At 40.9% G+C, this 18,035-nt stretch overlaps 1 pseudogene; it reads right to left on the bottom strand.

Moving 5' to 3' along the window:
• Positions 1 to 3,485: 3,485 nt before the first annotated feature.
• Positions 3,486 to 17,689, bottom strand: LOC122102996 (annotated as a pseudogene).
• Positions 17,690 to 18,035: the final 346 nt, after the last annotated feature.

Here is an 18,035-nt window from a genome sequence, read left to right as displayed (position 1 = left end):
GAGGCTGAGTCTGAATCCAGCAGAGAGCGAATGATGGTTTGATTGCAGAGCTGTTAAATCTACCCCTGGATGTGGAAGGCTACGATTTGCAGTGCTTTGGTAGATGAGTCTTCATGCAGCTTCACAATAAACTTCTATGATGTCACAGTCAACTTTGCCATTACAACAGATAGGTGTCAGCCACTGATCTCACCCTTACATGGACTTTAGATACACAAAGAAGAAAAAAATAATTAGAAGAATTAACTATTAACCACAAGATCACAGCTTGATGATATTTCCTGACTGAATTCTGAGATTACATGAGCAGGGCAGTTTCATCTACACAAGGCTACTAAGCACTAAGGACCAAGCAATGTTGTAGGCAACTGGAGAAACAGATGTGAATACAGCTGCAAGTGGCCTGCTCCATGAACCTTTCATGCTGAAGGAGAAAACCAAAAATTACAATGATAATGTCAATATTTCAGGAGGATGGTAATGTGGGGAGACAGCTTCACATTGAGGATGGGAGGAAGGCACATATGATCTAACAGCAGGGGACATCATCCATGCAATTATTGCTTTTCCATGCTGGCTCCAATCTCAATCCCAGATCTCATCCTTCTGAGTAACAAATTATAGGTATGAGGCACCTGCAGTGAGCTCTTTGATATAAATACCTATAACCAATTTTTGCTAAGTTTATTGGAAGTTTCTTGAGAGGAAGGTTCAAAATTAAATATATTATGTGTCTTAAACATTCTTTTCATTATCTTCGAATTATTTGAATATGAGCTGTCTTCCTCACTTTTGGGAAAATTTTTTTCATTGTTCAAATCCTGGGGAGGGAAGGAAAACCACAGTTACTTTGCCAAACTTGGGAAAAAAATAGTCATTTCAACTTACCAGTTTTGCCAAATAGTATGTCATGTCCTTGATGGATTTTTCATCTTAAACAATGTTAGATGAATGAAATTATAAATGGGAGAAAATCAACCACATAGTAACAATTTTATCACAATTTCAGATATAAGCTGTCCACTTTCTACCGGATAAATCATTTCCCACAAGCATTAAAAAATCTTGAATAAAAACTTGGAGGTTCTTCCTCTTCCTATAAAGTTGGATTTTTGTTTTGTATTGTTTTGTTTTTGGTTGGTCATGGGGCTTGATCTTGTGGCCTGGGGGAAGTCTCTCAGCTATTCAGCTCAAGGAAAGCACTCTACCACTTGAGCCACAGCACTACTTCTATTTTTCTGGTGGTTATTTAGAGATGAGCCTCACAGAGTTTGCTGCTCAGGCTGACTTTGAACTGCAATCCTCATATGTCAGCCTCCTGAGTAGCTAGAAATACAGACATGAGCCACCACCACCTGGCCAAAGCTGTATTTTATCAGTTTTGTTGGCTTGAATGATTACCAAGGAAAAAATAGAAACTAAAATTGTTAGCTTATGCTAAAATTTGCAATAGTTTTACCATGAATAATAATGAAATATTTAGAATTACATATTTTGAGAGTATATAACTGATTAAATTTTATTGTTTTAAAATAATAAAATATATCTCTTTTTTTATAGACCTTGAAGTCTGAGTTCAGAACTTGTAGTTGTTGGCAGGCACTCTCCTGTGCAAGCCACATCCTTCTGATCATTTTTAATCAATCGTCTATTAAATAATTTGAAGCTCACAAGTCATCTTTGCTAAGATTAAGTAAAATAAGCCTAAACTCCTGCCTTTTGAGTAACAGAAGAAATCCTAAAATCTAGATGTATGGACTCAAAAAAATGAAACAACCTAAGAACAATCTTATCAATAAATAGGCAAGTGAATTGATTAGATCATTCCCCAAAACAGATATAGGTGTCTAAGGAATACATGAAAATATTCAACATCTTTAATAATCAAGGAAATGCAAATCAAATCTATGTTGAAATTTCATGTCTGCCTAAGCAGAATGCCTATTAATCCTACATATACACCTGAAGAAATGTAAGTCAGCCTTATAGTAGAGCTATATGCACACACATATTTTATACCAGGATTCAAATAATCACATTCCAGAATCGGCCTCCACAGGCAGAAAAGTGTGTAAAACTGTTATCTCCAAATAAGAATTAAAAAGATCTGGGAGTAGAGCTATGGACCATGTGGCAGAGTACCAGCCTTAATGGAAAAAAATCCAATCGAGATTAAGGACCCAGGTTCAAGCCTCATTACTGGCAAACACAAACACACACACACACACACACACACACAATGCTGCCTATATTTTTAGCTAAGTTTCTTAATACCCTAAAATTCATGTACCTATGACAGAGCTTAATATAATGGGAAAGTGATATTTATAATGATAAACTCTTACTGAAGAACCCAGGCTTTTTTCTTGATTTGTTTCGTTTTTGTGCTCATTGGACTTGAACTCACGGCCTAAGTGCTGTCCCTGAGCGTTTTTGTTCAAGGTTGGTGCTCTACCACTTAGTTACAATGCCACTTTCCGGGTTTGTGGTAGTTCGTTGGAGATAAAGAGTCTCAAGGACTCTGTCCTCCACACAATGATTTCAAACTGCAATTCTCAGATTTCACATTCCTGAATCTGTAGAATTAGAGGCCTGATCCACCAATGCCAGGCTAGAACCTGAGTATTTTCACCACTGCTCATTTGAAGAGTTCAAATCTTTTTACTCCAGAACACTTACTAAGCACAATTCTCTCTGGATGGCAATCAAGCAGAGGCGCCCATAGTTCACACCTGTAAATCCTAGCTACTGAAAAGTCTGAGATCCGAGGATAATGTTCAAAGCTAGTCCAGACAGGAAAATCTGGGAGAATTTTAGTCCCAATTAACCACAAAAATGCAATATGTTGGGCTGTGGCTCAAGCAGTAGAGCTCTACCTTAATCAAATATCTCAGATTCACTTCAGACCCTGAGTTCAAGGCCCAAGACCAGTGCACATGTGCACACACATGCACAATTTTATAACATAGTTCTTAAACCTAGCATGGTGCCATCTTAATCCCTTAATGTCATGCTTTGCTATGATAATTGGAAACGTCTAACCTCTGGCATGGGCTGCAGTCCATGATGGTAAACAGCATCTGGCGAGAGTAATTACTTCAGAGCTAATCGGACCGACCCAGACTGGAAGTACGAGTTAGGTGGTGCAGACACATGGCCCCTACTCCCCTATTCACCTAGACCAAAAGCAGGAGTATGGTAACACAGGCACACAACCCCCACTCACTCAGACCTGAAGCAGGAGTGAGGAAACATAGGTACATGGCCCCCACTCACCCAGAAATGAAGCGGGAGTGAGGTGAAAAGGGCATTAGCCCAGACTCATCCAGCCAGGAAGCAGTAGTGAGGCGGTGCAAGCACATGGCTCCTATCCACCCAGACCAGAATCAGCAGTGAGGTGACACAGGCACCATGACCCCTACTCCCCTACTCATGCACACCAGAAGCAGGAGTGTGGTGACACAAGCACACTACCCCCCACTCACCTAGACTGGAAGTAGGAGTGAGGTGACACGGGCACGGGCCCCCAAGCAGCCAGACCAGAAGCGAGAGTGAGGTGGTACAGGCACACGGCACCTACCTACCCAGACCAGAATCAGGAGTGAAGTGACACAGGCATGCAGCCCCAACTTATCCAGCCAGGAAACAGAAGTGAGGTGGTGGTCTCATGACATACCATAAGAGCTTAGCATTCTATGGTGGCCCCCTTCTCTCTCGGCCTTTGTGAAGGGTGGCTGGGTTTCATGATGCACTCCAGAGGTCAAGGGGCTGGAGCTAAGGATGCTGCTGCCATCCCCAAACTGGTACTGCACCTGCTGTAGCTATGGTAGCAAACTTAATTAGTTCTAATTCACAGAACATATTCTATGAACTATGAGTTTCTTCAGGTACTGTGCACCACTTGCTAGTCACTTAATATTATAGTTGCCAATGTCTAAGTGCTCACTGACCTGTAAATATGCTGGAATGGAAATCCTAATATCACTGCTGTCTTCTCATTTCTAGGAATGATGATTTTGAAATGGCTCTTCTGGAGAGAAGAAGAGGGGACATAGACCCAACTATTCAATAGTGCCTTTGGGTGACACTTTATTGGCCCAAGAATGAGTCGACACAACTGGTATCCAGGTGTTTTGGGTTAGTCTTTTGGGTCATGCTTTCTGTTTGGCCTTGGAGAGTCTTAAGCTTCTCATTGTAGACACAGAAGATGGGAAAGTAACTACCAAGGCTTATATATTCAGGAGCCATTTACTTTCTGCCCTTCTGAGATGGCATCTTACTACATAGCCAAAATGGTCTTGAACTTACCAGGCTTCTGCTTAAGCCTCCCAAGTGATGGAATTACAGGCTTACCATACCACACCCAACTTTGTGTCATGGGCCATTTGAAATAGAAAATTCATGACATTTGTGCTGTATCTACTAACAAACCTGTGCAAAGATCAAATAACTTACAACCCAGTTGTTAAGAATATAGACTCAGATTCAACTGAATTTCAAATTCAATTTTGGTTATTTACCTGCTTTTGGTTAAAGAGGAAGACACTTTATCAATGAGCTTTATTCACTTGTATAAAAATGTGGATGGAGCCATGGACAGATGGCTCATGCCTATAATCTCACTCAGGAAGTTGAGATGGAAAGATTATGTTTTAAACCCAGCCCGGGCAGAAAAGTCCCTATGAGATACTTAGGTCCAGTGAATCACTCAAAAACCGGAAGTGGGGGGCTAAGAAGTTGGCTCAGTGGTAGAGTGCTTGCTTTGCAAGCATGAGGCCCTGAGTTCAATTCCTCAGCACCACATAAGCAGAAAAAGCTGGAAGTGGTGCTAAGGCTCAATTGGTAGAGTGCTAGCTATAAGCTGAAGAGCTGAGAGACAGCGCCCAGACCCAGATATCAGGCCCCATGAACAATAACAACAAAAAATCAACACAGAAGTGGGGTTGTGGCTCAAGTGGTAGAGTGCTAGAAAATGGATCAGGGACTGTACCCAGACCCTGAGTTCAAGTACCACAATGAACAAAAAAAAAATGTGATTGGATAGTGGTATTTTCCATCTCCTAGGTTTATGATTATTCAATAATCAGAATTTATTGAGCATTTCCTATGGAAAAGAGGTATTTTTCCTCACCAGCAAGTGATTTATGATGCTGCAGAGCATGCAATGGATACCCTCTACTTCAGTGGAGAATTGAATGTGAATTTTGTGGGGTCCTATTAGAATAGCAGGTCAGGAGCAAAACTGATAAGGATTCAAGCTCTCTGTTAAACCATACTGTAGCCATTTTGATTTTTGTTAAAGGAATAATTGATTTAGACATTGGTGGCTCATGCCTATAATCCTCACAGCTTAGGAGGCTGAGATCTGAGAAACATGATTTCAGGCCAGCCCAAGCAGGAAAGTCCATGAGACTTGTCTCCAATTAATCAGTGATAAACCCAGAAAAAGAGGTATGGCTTAATAGAGTATTATTCCTAAGGAAAAAGCTCTATTTAAGCTGCCCTAACCCTTCAAGTCCTATGTTGGGACATTACCACCTACAATGCTGCTGGGCCATGCCTTCCCTTGTATGTGTAGCTACAGCCAATAGGCTGTTTAGCCCTCGACTTTGGTGGTGGCATGATTCATGTATGGAATATACTGCCCAGAAAAAAACAACTATGATATAAGCAATGTTTGACAAGGTGTTAAATCCAAAGTTGTAATGGTAAGGATGTTTTCTGTTTAAATTTTTTCTTTAGTTAATTGCTTTTAAAAGTTTGGGCTGGGAAGGTAGTTCAGTGGTAGAGTGCTTGCCTTGCATGCCTGAGGCCCTGGGTTCAATTCCTCAGCACCACATAAGCAAAAAGAAAAAAATCCAGAAGTGGTGCTGTGGCTCAAGTGGTAGAGAGCACTAGCCTTGAGCTGAAGAGCTGAGGGACAGCACCCAGGCCCAGAGTTCAGGCCCCATGACCGGACCCACAAAAATAAAAAATAAAATAAAATAAAAGTTTATCTTCTTATTTGATTTACTCCAGGAAATCAAAAGTTAATATTTGGGACTTTTGGTGAAATTTGAAACTAGGCAAGTAAGAGCACCCATTGTCCCCAAATTCATCATTTGAAATTATTAAAATTTTATTCATATGTTTTAGTCGTCAGAAATTTGAACCAAGCATGGGAGCTCACACTTGTAATGCTATCTGCTGTGTGTTGACTAATGCAGAGAGGACTATGATTTGATGCTAGCCCAGGCAAAACATTCACAATATTGGATCTCAATCAATATCTGAAACCAATGCATTGTGCTTTTTATTTCATCTACTCAGAAAGGGTAAAAAGAAGGATTGTGGTCCATGATGGCCTGGTCATAAACATAAAACCATACCACAAAAATGTCTCAAGCAGAGCTGGGTGCAGGTGACTCATGCCTGTAGTCTTAGCTACTCAGGAGGCTGAGATCTGTAGATCACAGTTCAAAGCCATCCCAGGCAGGAAAGTCCGTGAGACTCATCTCCAATAAACAATTAGAAAACCAGAAGTGGTGCTGTGGCTCAAGCAGTAAAGCATTCGCCTTGAGCTGAAGAGCTCAGGGACAGCACCCAGGCACAGAGTTTAAGACACATGACCAACAAAAATAAAAATGACTAATGCAAAAAAAGCAGGTGTATGGCTGAACTGGTAGAGCACCTACCTAAAGTACATGAGGCCCTGAGTTTAAGTTCTAGGATAAAACCGAGGGAAGGATGTGAACATATGGAAGGAAGAAAAGAAGGAAGGGAGGAATTATTCCGTATATTGTACTTGTCTAGTTATTTCATTAAGGTAGCTTCTCATTCCTTTTTCTTTTTTTTCTGTCAGTTGTGGGGCTTGAACTCAGGTCCTGGATCTTGCCCCTGAACTTTTGTGCTCAAAGCTAGTGCTCTACCACTTTGAGTTACATGGTCACTTATGGGTTTCTGTGGTTAAATGAAAATAAGAATCTCATAGATTTTCCTGACCAAGCTGGTGTTGAACCTTGATCCTTAGATCTCAGCCTTCTGACTAACTAGACTTACAGGTATGAGCCACTGGCTCTGGGCACTCACTTGTTTTCTTTCTTTCTATTTTTTATCAGTCATGGGACTTGAACTCTCGGTGCTGTCCCTGAGCTCTTCAACTGAAGTGAAGCACTCCACCAGAGTCCACTTCTAGTTTTCTGATTGCTAATTGGAGATAAGAATCTCATTAGAGATGTTCAGAGGCAGATGGCAAAGGAGAAGTTGGAGGCTAAACAAGCTCCAGCATAGAAAGCAGTTTTAGTGTTCCAAAACACTGTTTAGTGAACAGTCCTAGGCTACAGAATCACCCCAAGTGTGCCATCAGGTACAGAGAGTTTGGCCAGAGAGGGAAAATCCACACAAGGAGGCAAAACTGATCACTTGCCGGTAGCCAAGGCTGCAACGGATGTGGCGGCAGTGACAGTGGCCGTAGTGGCCATACCTATAACAGAGAGAAACAGCACCAGACACAGAGGGTGAGCAGATTCTACTCATCACCAGCAAGAACTGACAAAGAGCAGATATCTTCATCCTGCAGATCACACACCAGAGACAACTCAGGAAACAACACTCTGGAATGAGTAAAAACCTGACATCCTCACTCCTTCTCAGGGAGCAGAGGAAGGAAAGCCATCCCTCCCCAACCACCAGAGATCTCCATCTTCCATACTGACAAAGGCCCCTCTGAGCAACTAGCTACAACTCAGGCCTTGGAAGAAAAGAAAAGAGTCATTTAGCAGGTCACAAGAACCTGACCTAACCTGCCAGGCTCAGCTCCACCCAGGGGAAAATCACCCAGCCCAGACAGAGGAAGATCCGCCTCCCACCTTAGGAGAGACTTTCTTCACTGTGTAAACAGAACCAGAGGCTGCCCCTCCCTACAGCAGCCTAGAAAATCAACTAAAATTCAGTAAACACAAACCCTGAGAATGGATCCAGGCTGGGCTCTTGGAGTGTCTCTGGAGCTAGCCCCTCAGGGAAAAGCTAGTTTGCTGAAAAACCTCAACCCTACCCAGAACCTATCCTCATCACAGCATCTCGAAACTAGAGGAAACAGCCATCTCCCTGTTTTGTGATACTCAAAGCAGATCTCCCTCCCATTGAACTAGCCTGGAAAGAGGATCACAAAATCCTGGGTAAATCACAGCATTTTTCTGCCTGCTCAAACAAACTGACTTAAGAATCCAGTCAAGCCACAGGAAAACCATACACCACAAGCAGACCTGAGACTGCACCAAGAGACTGGTTATGGACACAGTGGAGATAAAGGATCTTCCCATCCCCTCTCCAAAAAATAACTCTTTTTGTACCTTTTTAAAAATTGTTTTCTATTAATCTTTCTTTTCCTCTCATAATTTTTATTTTAGGTATATGTGTGTGTGTGCTTTTTTTTGTATCTTCTGATCTTTTGGTACTTTTTTATTTTCTGTTTTTTACTCTTTCTTTCTTTTTTGAGTGACTTAATTGATATTCTGCTCATCCCCATATATATACCCATCATCAATTATTAGACCTTATACCCCATGGTATATACACTTAATCCAGAAATTTATTACTCAATTCATAAGCTCTTAGGCATAATTCTTTAGTAGCAATATTATATCTTTATACCTATATAATTTCCTGTTTGTCTGTTTGTTTTTTCCTGGGCATGGGGCCTGAACTCTGGGCCTGGGCACTGTCCCTCAGCTCTTCACCTCAAGACTAGTGCTCTACCACTTTGAGCCACAGCGCTACTTCCAGCCTTTTCTGCTTATGTGGTGCTGAGGAATCGAACCCAGAGCCTCATGCATGCAAGGCAAGCACTCTACCACTGAGCCACTTTCCCAGCCTTAATTTTTTAATAACCAATTTTAAGCACTTTTATTTTTTAGTTTTTCATGTCTCCTATCCCTCACCTCCTCTGATTCTATCCTTCTCTCAATACCATTTCTTTAAACTTACATAATTTTTAAGTGTTTCACTGTTTAAATAAAATTTAAAATTTTATTTCCATTTTTCTTCTTTTCTTTTAAATCACTCTCTTATCATTCTGTCTAATCTATTTCTCTCGATCTGAGATAAGAACTTGGTTAAATTCACTCTCCTTTTACCTCTCCATAGCCCTCTAATCAGTGGTATTGCTCTGAGGAATTACTGTCAGTGTTGCCACAGTGCCTAGTCCAAGGCCTCTCACAAAGGCTCCTAACCCAACCTGGCTGAGCCTCTGTGTGAGTTAACATCATTGAACAACTGCGTTCCATGGTTTGGGAGACATTCGCTTCTGTGATCATATGCACATGAGGGCCCAAGAAGAGAGTTCCCTGGAAGGAATGTCCTAAAATGCAAAACGTCTACTAGGGCAATGGAAACCCATGGTTGGGCATGCTTAATTTTTTAACCTGTCCACTGAACTAACAGGAACACATTAAGACACACTAAGAAACCCTGATGTAAAGGATCAGAAGGGCTGAGGGGAAGGGAGCCGCATGCTCAGGAATATAAATGGAGCTTACAAGCCACTGCAGGCTCTGACTTTCTATGTTGAAGTTAAGATTAACAGGCAGCCCAAGTTTCTAAGAACTCATTGTCTAAGCTATATGCCTCTTTCAGAACTTCTTTCCCTCCTCTTGTGTTTTGAGAACAACAGTTAGTACTGTGTTTCTGTCTCCTAGGGGCAATTTTTCTCTTCACACAATGCTTAAAGTAGATAATAGGAAGCTGAAATTAAAGTTAACAAGTATGAAATACCACACAGTGCTTGCCCTGAATTCCTGGACCTAAAAAGTTCCCAATACTGAGCACAAAGTGATCATGGGTGTATCCTATCAACCTCCACTGAATGGAAAAATTTGAACAATTTTCCCAAGGCAGGTATTGTCCAGTACAGTAGTTACCACCTATAACCCTTGTTATTAGGATGGTTGTGATCTACTAGAACAATGAACTTGAAACTGGGCCAAGACGAGACAACTTATCATTGCTAGAAACGGGAGAAGACAACGAGGAGAATGTTTCTCTGGCACAGACATGGATATAATTACAACAAAGTTCTAAATTGTGGCTCATCAGCAAGGTCTATCAAGTCATACCTCAATAAAGGTAATAACTAAACATAAAAATTAAAAAAACAATTTGGGTTTCAGTACTAACATCTTTTTAAAGGTGTGTGTGTGGTGTCTGAGATTTTGTATGGGGCAGCATTGGTCCTTAAAAATTATCCTATTGGCACTATCTTTAGGTTTCCCATTCAAGTCTGGTGGCATTCTTGCTGTACCACTTGAATCACACAATTTCTTGACTTCTGCTGGTTAACGAGATAAACATGTAAGGTATATGTCAACCTTGGTTGGTTTCAAATTATGATCTTCACTCTCTAGAGTAGGTAAGGCTATAGGAGTGAGCCACTATGCTCAGCCCAGTATTTCCAGTAAGTTACTTAACCTTTCTGAATCTCAGCTTCTTCTTGTGTGGAAAGTGAACAGAATTATTTTGTGGATCTTAGAATCTGGTGGGAGTTATGACTGGGAATAGGAAGTATAAGTGTTCGGGATGTGCAGACAGAGCCTGACAATCTCATAAAACTACTAATGTTTATATTGAAATGAATTAAAGGAATTGGAAACGATGGATTTTTCTTTTATTGTTTATCCATTTCTGGGCAGTGAGGGAGCCACAGAAATTCAAGGAGAACGAGGAAACAAATGCAGCAGTGATACTCTGTAGATACTATGTTGACAATCAACTATACCACTTGTGGGCAGGGAAAGGAGGGAAAAACAGAGAGAGAGCAAAGAAGTGATGAGATTATGGAACATGAAATGAACTCATTATCTAAATTACAAAATGGTGACCCGCATGTCCACTACATTAACAATAAAAATTTTTAAAAGTCCAGGTTGATGATTCTCTCCTCCAGTTTTAGTTAGAGGCCCTTGAGATACAGGCCCACCTATAGAGTTTTCAAAGGTCAATTGATATGATAATTAATATAGAGCCAAAATCTCTTAACAAATGTTATAAAAAGTATTTCATTCATAGTACTTCTTTCTGTTTGAATGGAGATTCTATATGTTATTGGCAGAGCTATGTTTTTTACTTTTTGTTTTCAATATTTGTCAACTGTTGAAATCCTTCTTGAAGCTTTGGGACAGAGGTCTGCTATATCTTGGCACCCTGCCCATAACTAAAATAGTAATCAACCTTTGAAATTAATTTACTTGTGTATGAGTTTGTTTTATTTTTTTATTCATTTATATATTTATTTGTTTATTTATTTATTTTTGTCGCTGGTGGTGAACTCTAGGCCTGGTCGCTGCCCTCAGCTCTTCAGCTCAAGACTAGTACTCTACCACTCAAGCCACAGTACCACTTCTGGCTTTTTCTGCTTACCTGGTGAGGAGGAATCAAACCCAGGGCCTCATGCATGCAAGGTAATCTGTCTACCACTGATCTACCTTCTCAGCACCTATGAGGGGTATTTTTGTTCACGGGTCTATCAAGGAAATTTATTCAGCAAATGTATTCATTTGCCACTAGACATTAATTATGAATTATCTGATAGTTAAAGGATAAATTGTTAGCATTTTTACTAGGAATTGTTTGTCTTCCCATGCTAAAAACATGGAGGAGGGTATTTTAAACTAAAACTACAAAAGAAATTTAAGATCTTTGTGCTAACAAATGTGTGCAGTTATTACATTAAACAGAAAATTCAAACTTCATGAATACAGAGATCAAACTTCTTATACTACTTATTTCAAAATGTAAATTAAAGGGAAAATCAGACAGGGGATAAAATTTATATTGTATGTTAATTTTTAAAGAGGAAAATAAGATCCTAGCTGGCAGATTAAAGGCAAAGCAATATCAGAGCCCTATCTGCTCAATAAGAAATAAGAAGCTTATTTGAAAAAAAAAAACTGCAAAGTGCACATCCGGCAAAGGCAAGCAGTCAGAGCCTACCACAAACACAGAAATACCATATATCTCAGAAAAAGGAAACAAGTTCAGACCAGTGCTCATCCTTATCCCTGATTTCAATAATACATATACACCCCCTACACACACACACACACACACACACACACACACACACACACACAATGAATGTATTCAACAGCTCAACCTACTCACATAGACTCAACATGAATCAAAGATCTTCCTGTAATATTTGAAACTTTAAGTTTCAAGTCATGTAAATAATTGATAATAGATGCATAAATAATTATTTTCCGAATAGCGCTCTGCTATGAAAATGAGAATTCATGATGATTATAACTACTTAAAACATCTCAGAATCTCAAAAAAAATTAAACAACACACAATCGGAATTTTGGGACTGCATTTCTACCAGCTATTCTGCAAAGCCTTAATAAGAAGATACTTATGAGATTTTGTGTACCAAAAATTAAATACTAAATTCAATTAATAACTGAGTAAGTGAAGAGAAGATGATCAGAGAGACCTATGCTGCCTCCCGTTCTCAGCCAGCTGTACACTGTGGCATCTTTGCTGCTGCTGGACCTTAGTTGTCTTCTCCAGTGCAGTGGCCACACTGGGGTTGGATTGGGCATGGTAGGGAGATGAGTGTAGGCCACATGGGAGGCCACACTGGGGTTGGGGTTTGGTGCAGTGTGGAGGGGAGAGGAGGCCTTGGCAGAAGCTGGTAAAGCGAGGAAAGAGGCAGGAAGCCAGAGGCTCAGAAAGCAGCGTGCCCAAAGGCTGCCTGATTGTGGAGAGTGTCTGTGAGGAGGGGTTGTTGGGGCGGATCCCATGGGGCCTGGTGGCCTGGTGAGAAGAGGAAGGAGTCTCAAGTACTGCAAAGGAGGACAATGAAAATTAAGATCACAGTGGCTGAACAATTTCAACAACAAAGGTGGGGACATGGAGGTAAACTCTGGGGATGGAGAGGACGGCAGTACTGGGCCAGTGGCGTTCAATCCTTTCTGGACATACCAGGAAGTGTGTGAGGACTGGCTCCACCACAGCTTTGGCCTCACTCGACTTGAACGGGCACCCGGAATGGTCACCTCAGCCTCAGCCTGCCCCAGAGAGCCAGACTGGCATAGATGCTGAAGACCAGGCAGTGGCTGGGAGGCTATGCGCAACAGGGTGGAGGAAGCATGGCTGGTGGGTGCAGCTCCAGCCCAGCCAGGTCCAGGGCCACCGGGGAAGTTCGGACTGTAGATCTAGAACAGGCAGTGTGCTCCAGACCAGTGGGACTTCCAGGGACTTGCGTGGTGGCCAACACGTGCATGTTGGGAACTTCATAAGCATGGCCCAGGCATCTCCACGGAAAGGTGCATTCATTCCTGTGCCTCTCCTGTCTTCTGGACTCTCGCTGTCCTCCTGCTTCCTGCTGATGTACCAGGACACAGACCCCTCCAAAGGCCAGCAGAGAGCAGTTGCCAATGTAAATGCAGGAGGGTCGTTTATTATGGCTCGAGCTGGACTCACAAATCTTCCCTGACACAGCAGGTCAGAAATTGTGAGTCCCAATCTCTTGTTCAGCATGGTTTTTTTATTGTGTATGAAGCAGGTGGAAGGATCATTACAACACTGATTTTGTGATAGGTCGGTGGTTCGGAGTAAATCTAGTCTTAAGTTTATTGGTTGGGGAATGATCATTTCCAGTAAGGGCAGGGACTTTCTAGCTTAGCAGTTACAGGATAGGTTAAATCATACATAGCAAGCATATTATAAGTTGGGGTAGGTGGGGCCAATCACAGGAATGCTGAGGGCGCTATTCCTGGATTATTTCCCGACCTACATTGCTTCCGGATAGAGTTGGGAGATAATCGGTCAGGGCAGTCTGAGATTCCTGGACAGATCAGGGCTGTCTGATTTCTTAGTTATTTTTACTGTTACATTTTCTTAGAACATGAACTGACACTCTTTTTCCAGTAGCAGATATTTTCCTTAGAGTTTCTGAAATCACTGCCAACTTATTTGTCCTCTCACTGACACTTCCAACTACAGGAGTCAACTTCTCCACGCTGATGACAGGCCATCTCAGAGGTATTCACAGGGCTGTTTCCTCTCTCCATCTCAGGCCTTTCTACTGAAAGAACATCCTTACTAAAAACTTTTTAGTTGTTTCTAGTGAGGAAGAAAAGTAAGGCCTAGTTGCAGCCATGGAACCAAGAATTGAGGACCATGGCTAGAGCAAAACGCCCTGAGAAAAGATGGATTCATTTTTGTCAAAGACATAAGTCTCTATGGGAACTCTCATTCTAACTGATTTTCTTCCCAGTAATATATTCACAGAATATGTAGACTATGTAATGAATGAACAATGACATATGCATAATATTTGCGAATATGGAGGGAATTAAGAAAAAACTGCAATGGCCAGAAGTAACTGGTTCCTTGAAAGAGAGCTGGTAGGTTCTTTGTTTGGCCTCTAAGCCTTTTAGCACAGTATTTTGTATTGCATTCAAACATATGAAGTTCTTAAAATGTAAAATCAGGACAAATAGTTAAAAATAAGGAAATTTTCCTAATAAAGTATCACAAACTGCATCTTTCAATTCAGAAGTACTTAACTTGAAATTTTTCTCACGTTAAATTGCCTTTTGTTCTAAGAGTTGATATTCGAAAATTCCTAAAGAGAATTTTTTTTTCTTTTCTTCCTTTTTAAGGAACCATAGTGAGGTCCATCTGTTTCTGCTGTGAGCTCTTTCTTCCACTTACTGCCCAGTTGCTGTCAATACTCATCCCCATACGAGACAAGCACCTCACATACTGCCTTGATGATATGACAGGTTTAGTAGAAGATCTACCTGTCGTACTGAAAGGCCCTCGGATTCTGATTCTCAGCTTACCTGCCACAGTTCATATACCTAAAGTTGAAGCAGGCACAGGAAGGAAACATAAGAGGGTAAGTTTCTGCTCCCTTTGGATCTACTCCTAATACTCATCCACTCTAGAACTCTAAGTGCACTGTTTTCAAAGCCCAGTTCCAGACTTCTCTTAATCCTTATTTGTCAAAAATAGATTGATTTCCAGATTCTCTAAATTGAGTTAAAGTTTATGTCATAGATTTGGTTGGGGACATGTACTCTGTTTCTAGATTAGCACACATCATTTGACATTTGGCCCAAGTAATTTTCCTTAGATTGGACTCACTCATGCACCTGTCGCCACTATGTTCCCATAGAAATTCAGAGAACCCTTTGTCTTATAAAGACAATAGAGGGAAATTTGTTTATTCATGATGTCGTTTCATGATAAGACAATGGTTCCCCATGGCACAGGGCTGCAGGACATATCACAGATTCACTGCTTTCTGAACCTCACCACTGCTCCAACTCTACTTCTACGTGTTTGTGTGTGCCCTAATAGACTAAAGTTCTTTCTTGTAGGTTGTTAGGGCACTATGTAATTTGCAAAAACTAGGAAGAAAAATTATAGTTAAATACTCCTACAATGAAATTGTCATTTCTGTCTCCACATGTGTTTCGCAATTACTCAGGGAATATGATTTATTCAACTACTGAGGGTAATTCTTTGACTCGTATACAGTATGTGCTTTATAGATGCAGGATCTATGAATGAAGTTAGGCCTTTGCTTTTTCTTCTGATGTCTTAATTTTGTCTCTCATGGAAATCTTTATTTTGATACAGTACACATATATATGCATACATACATGCATACATACATACATACATACATAGCAGAGCTAATGATTGAACTCAGTAACTAAACTTAACTCTTGCAATACAATACTCTACCACTTGAACCACTAGCCCTTTTTGTGTTGTTTATTTTTGAGGTATTTTTTGTCTGTCCAGGGGCTTAAACTCTGTGCCTGAATGTCCTTCAGCTCTTCAACTCAAGGCAAGCGCTCTACCACTTGAGCCACAGGGCCGCTTTTGATTTTCTGGTGGATTATTGGAGATAAGAGTTTCACAGCCTTTCTTCCATGGGCTGGATTTGAACCATGATACTCATATCTGAGCTTTCTGAGTAGCTACTTCCAGGTTTGAGCCACCAATGTGCAGTTTATTTTTGAGGTATTATTTCCCCTGCTGTCCTGGGTTGCCATCCTGCTTGTGCTGGCCTGGGTTGCCATCCTGCTTGTGCTTGCCTGGGTTGCTGGAGATACTTCACTTTATCCAGCCATTGTACTTCCACTGTAGCTGGGATAACAAATGTGCACCAACGTGCTCAGCCATTGGAAGTAATTGGGGTCTTATAATCTTTTATGCTAGGACTGGCATCAGACTGAGATCTCATCATCTCTATCTCAAAAGTCCAAATTAAAGGTTGAGCTATGGAACCCAGCTATACTATTCATATTTTTATTTCTTTTCCCTCAAATATTCATAATTTTGAAAGCACCAAGTACAGCAAAAGAAAAATGGAGATATGGGAATCCATTGAGAAAGGTGTGATGATCACAGTGCAAGTCTTGTGAGGAGAATATCTTCTTAGGAACCATGAAAATGACTGCTGGACTCACTCCAGATGGCCGGGGTTTTATCTTTTGCATCTACACATAGCGTTTCTCCTTTTTGTGATCTGAGTTTCAGAAAGTCAAGCTAAAGGCTTTTGAGTAATAATCGGCAAAATCACATTACTTGAGTCCAGTGATGCTCTTTGAGCCTGCATGGATTCAGCAGTTGTGAACACATAGGATGCCGTCTACACATCTGAGGGGATTTATCATAGTCCTAAATGAGGCTCCTTAAGCATGGATGCACTTTGCCTCTAACACACTCTGTTTATATGCACTATACTTTGATCCTAAATCAGAATGTCCATGTTTATGCAGATTCCACAAACACATACAACTATTTTGTCCATGTCCTAGCAATGTTTCATTGGAGGCACAGGGGGACACATGGAGTTAGAGAAAGTGGGGAAAGGGAGGGCATTTCTTACCATCCAGGAGTACCTATTGTCTGCATCTTCATCTTCTATGATCTAGCCCTCATAGGGGCTAAAGTGCAAACCCAATGGCAGATCAGATTCCTCATTCCATACTCTAAGCCAAGCCTCAGGAATACTGTACTGACAAATTCTCAGCCCAGTGGGCAGACTGAGGACTGAATGGTCATAATGCCCCTTGTCCACCACATTGTCTCTTACAAATATAGGTGGCCCATGAACAGTGTAGCTGTTGATGAAGAAGTTCTGACACTGCTCACAATCTCAGGCAAGAGCAGCAAAAATTAGTAAAGAAATATGTACATTCAGGGGCTTGGAAGGTGGCTCAGTAGTAGAGCGCATGCCTTGCATGCCAGAGGCCCTACGTTCGATTCCTCAGCACCACATAAGAAAAAAGAAAAAAAGCTGGAAGTGGTGCTGTGGCTCAAGTGGTAGAGCGCTAGCCTTGAGCTGAAGAGCTGAGGGATAGTGCCCAGGCCCAGAGTTCAGGCCCCATGACCAGACCCCAAAAAAATAAAGAAATATGTACATTCTCAGATTTAACAATCATGAGAAAGAGCACAGAATGCATATCATTGTCACTTAGTTCTTCATGTGAAGTTACTAGAGTAAACTAGTAATTGGGGGCCAAAAATGACCTGATGAATTATTATAAAAGCACATTTGCCTTCTGTTTGACCAAGCACAGAGGGTTACTTACACAGGTAATCATCATCCTGGGGTTTACAGATATCTCCATAAGCATAACTCTTTCTTTCCTGTAGGCTGTATATGCTCATTTTTACCTCCTTTTTCCTACGTCCATGTTAAAAATCAATGGTTAGTTAAGTTGGGGATCAACAATGTTTGTCCCTATTTCTTCAGAAAAGTAAAATCTCTTACTACAAAATTATCATCTATTCTTCTCACATACTCTGGTCCCCCATTAACCTTTGACTCAGAGATACAAAGACTTCACTTTAACATTAACTACAGGTTTCTAATTCAATTTTAAGTTTTTACCATTCCCATTTTCATGTTTAATTTCTACTTCATTAAATTTCTTATAAAGTGGTCATTGATGAATTTATTCATTCAGAATATTTGTTGAGGGTATGTTAAGTATTGAGCAAAGACCTGGACATACAGGATTGAAAATGTG

Source organism: Dipodomys spectabilis, unplaced genomic scaffold, assembly GCF_019054845.1.
Source record: "Dipodomys spectabilis isolate Male_0828 unplaced genomic scaffold, ASM1905484v1 ptg001231l, whole genome shotgun sequence".
NCBI classification, from domain to species: Eukaryota; Metazoa; Chordata; class Mammalia; order Rodentia; family Heteromyidae; genus Dipodomys; species Dipodomys spectabilis.
This window is presented reverse-complemented; position numbering and strand designations above follow the sequence as displayed.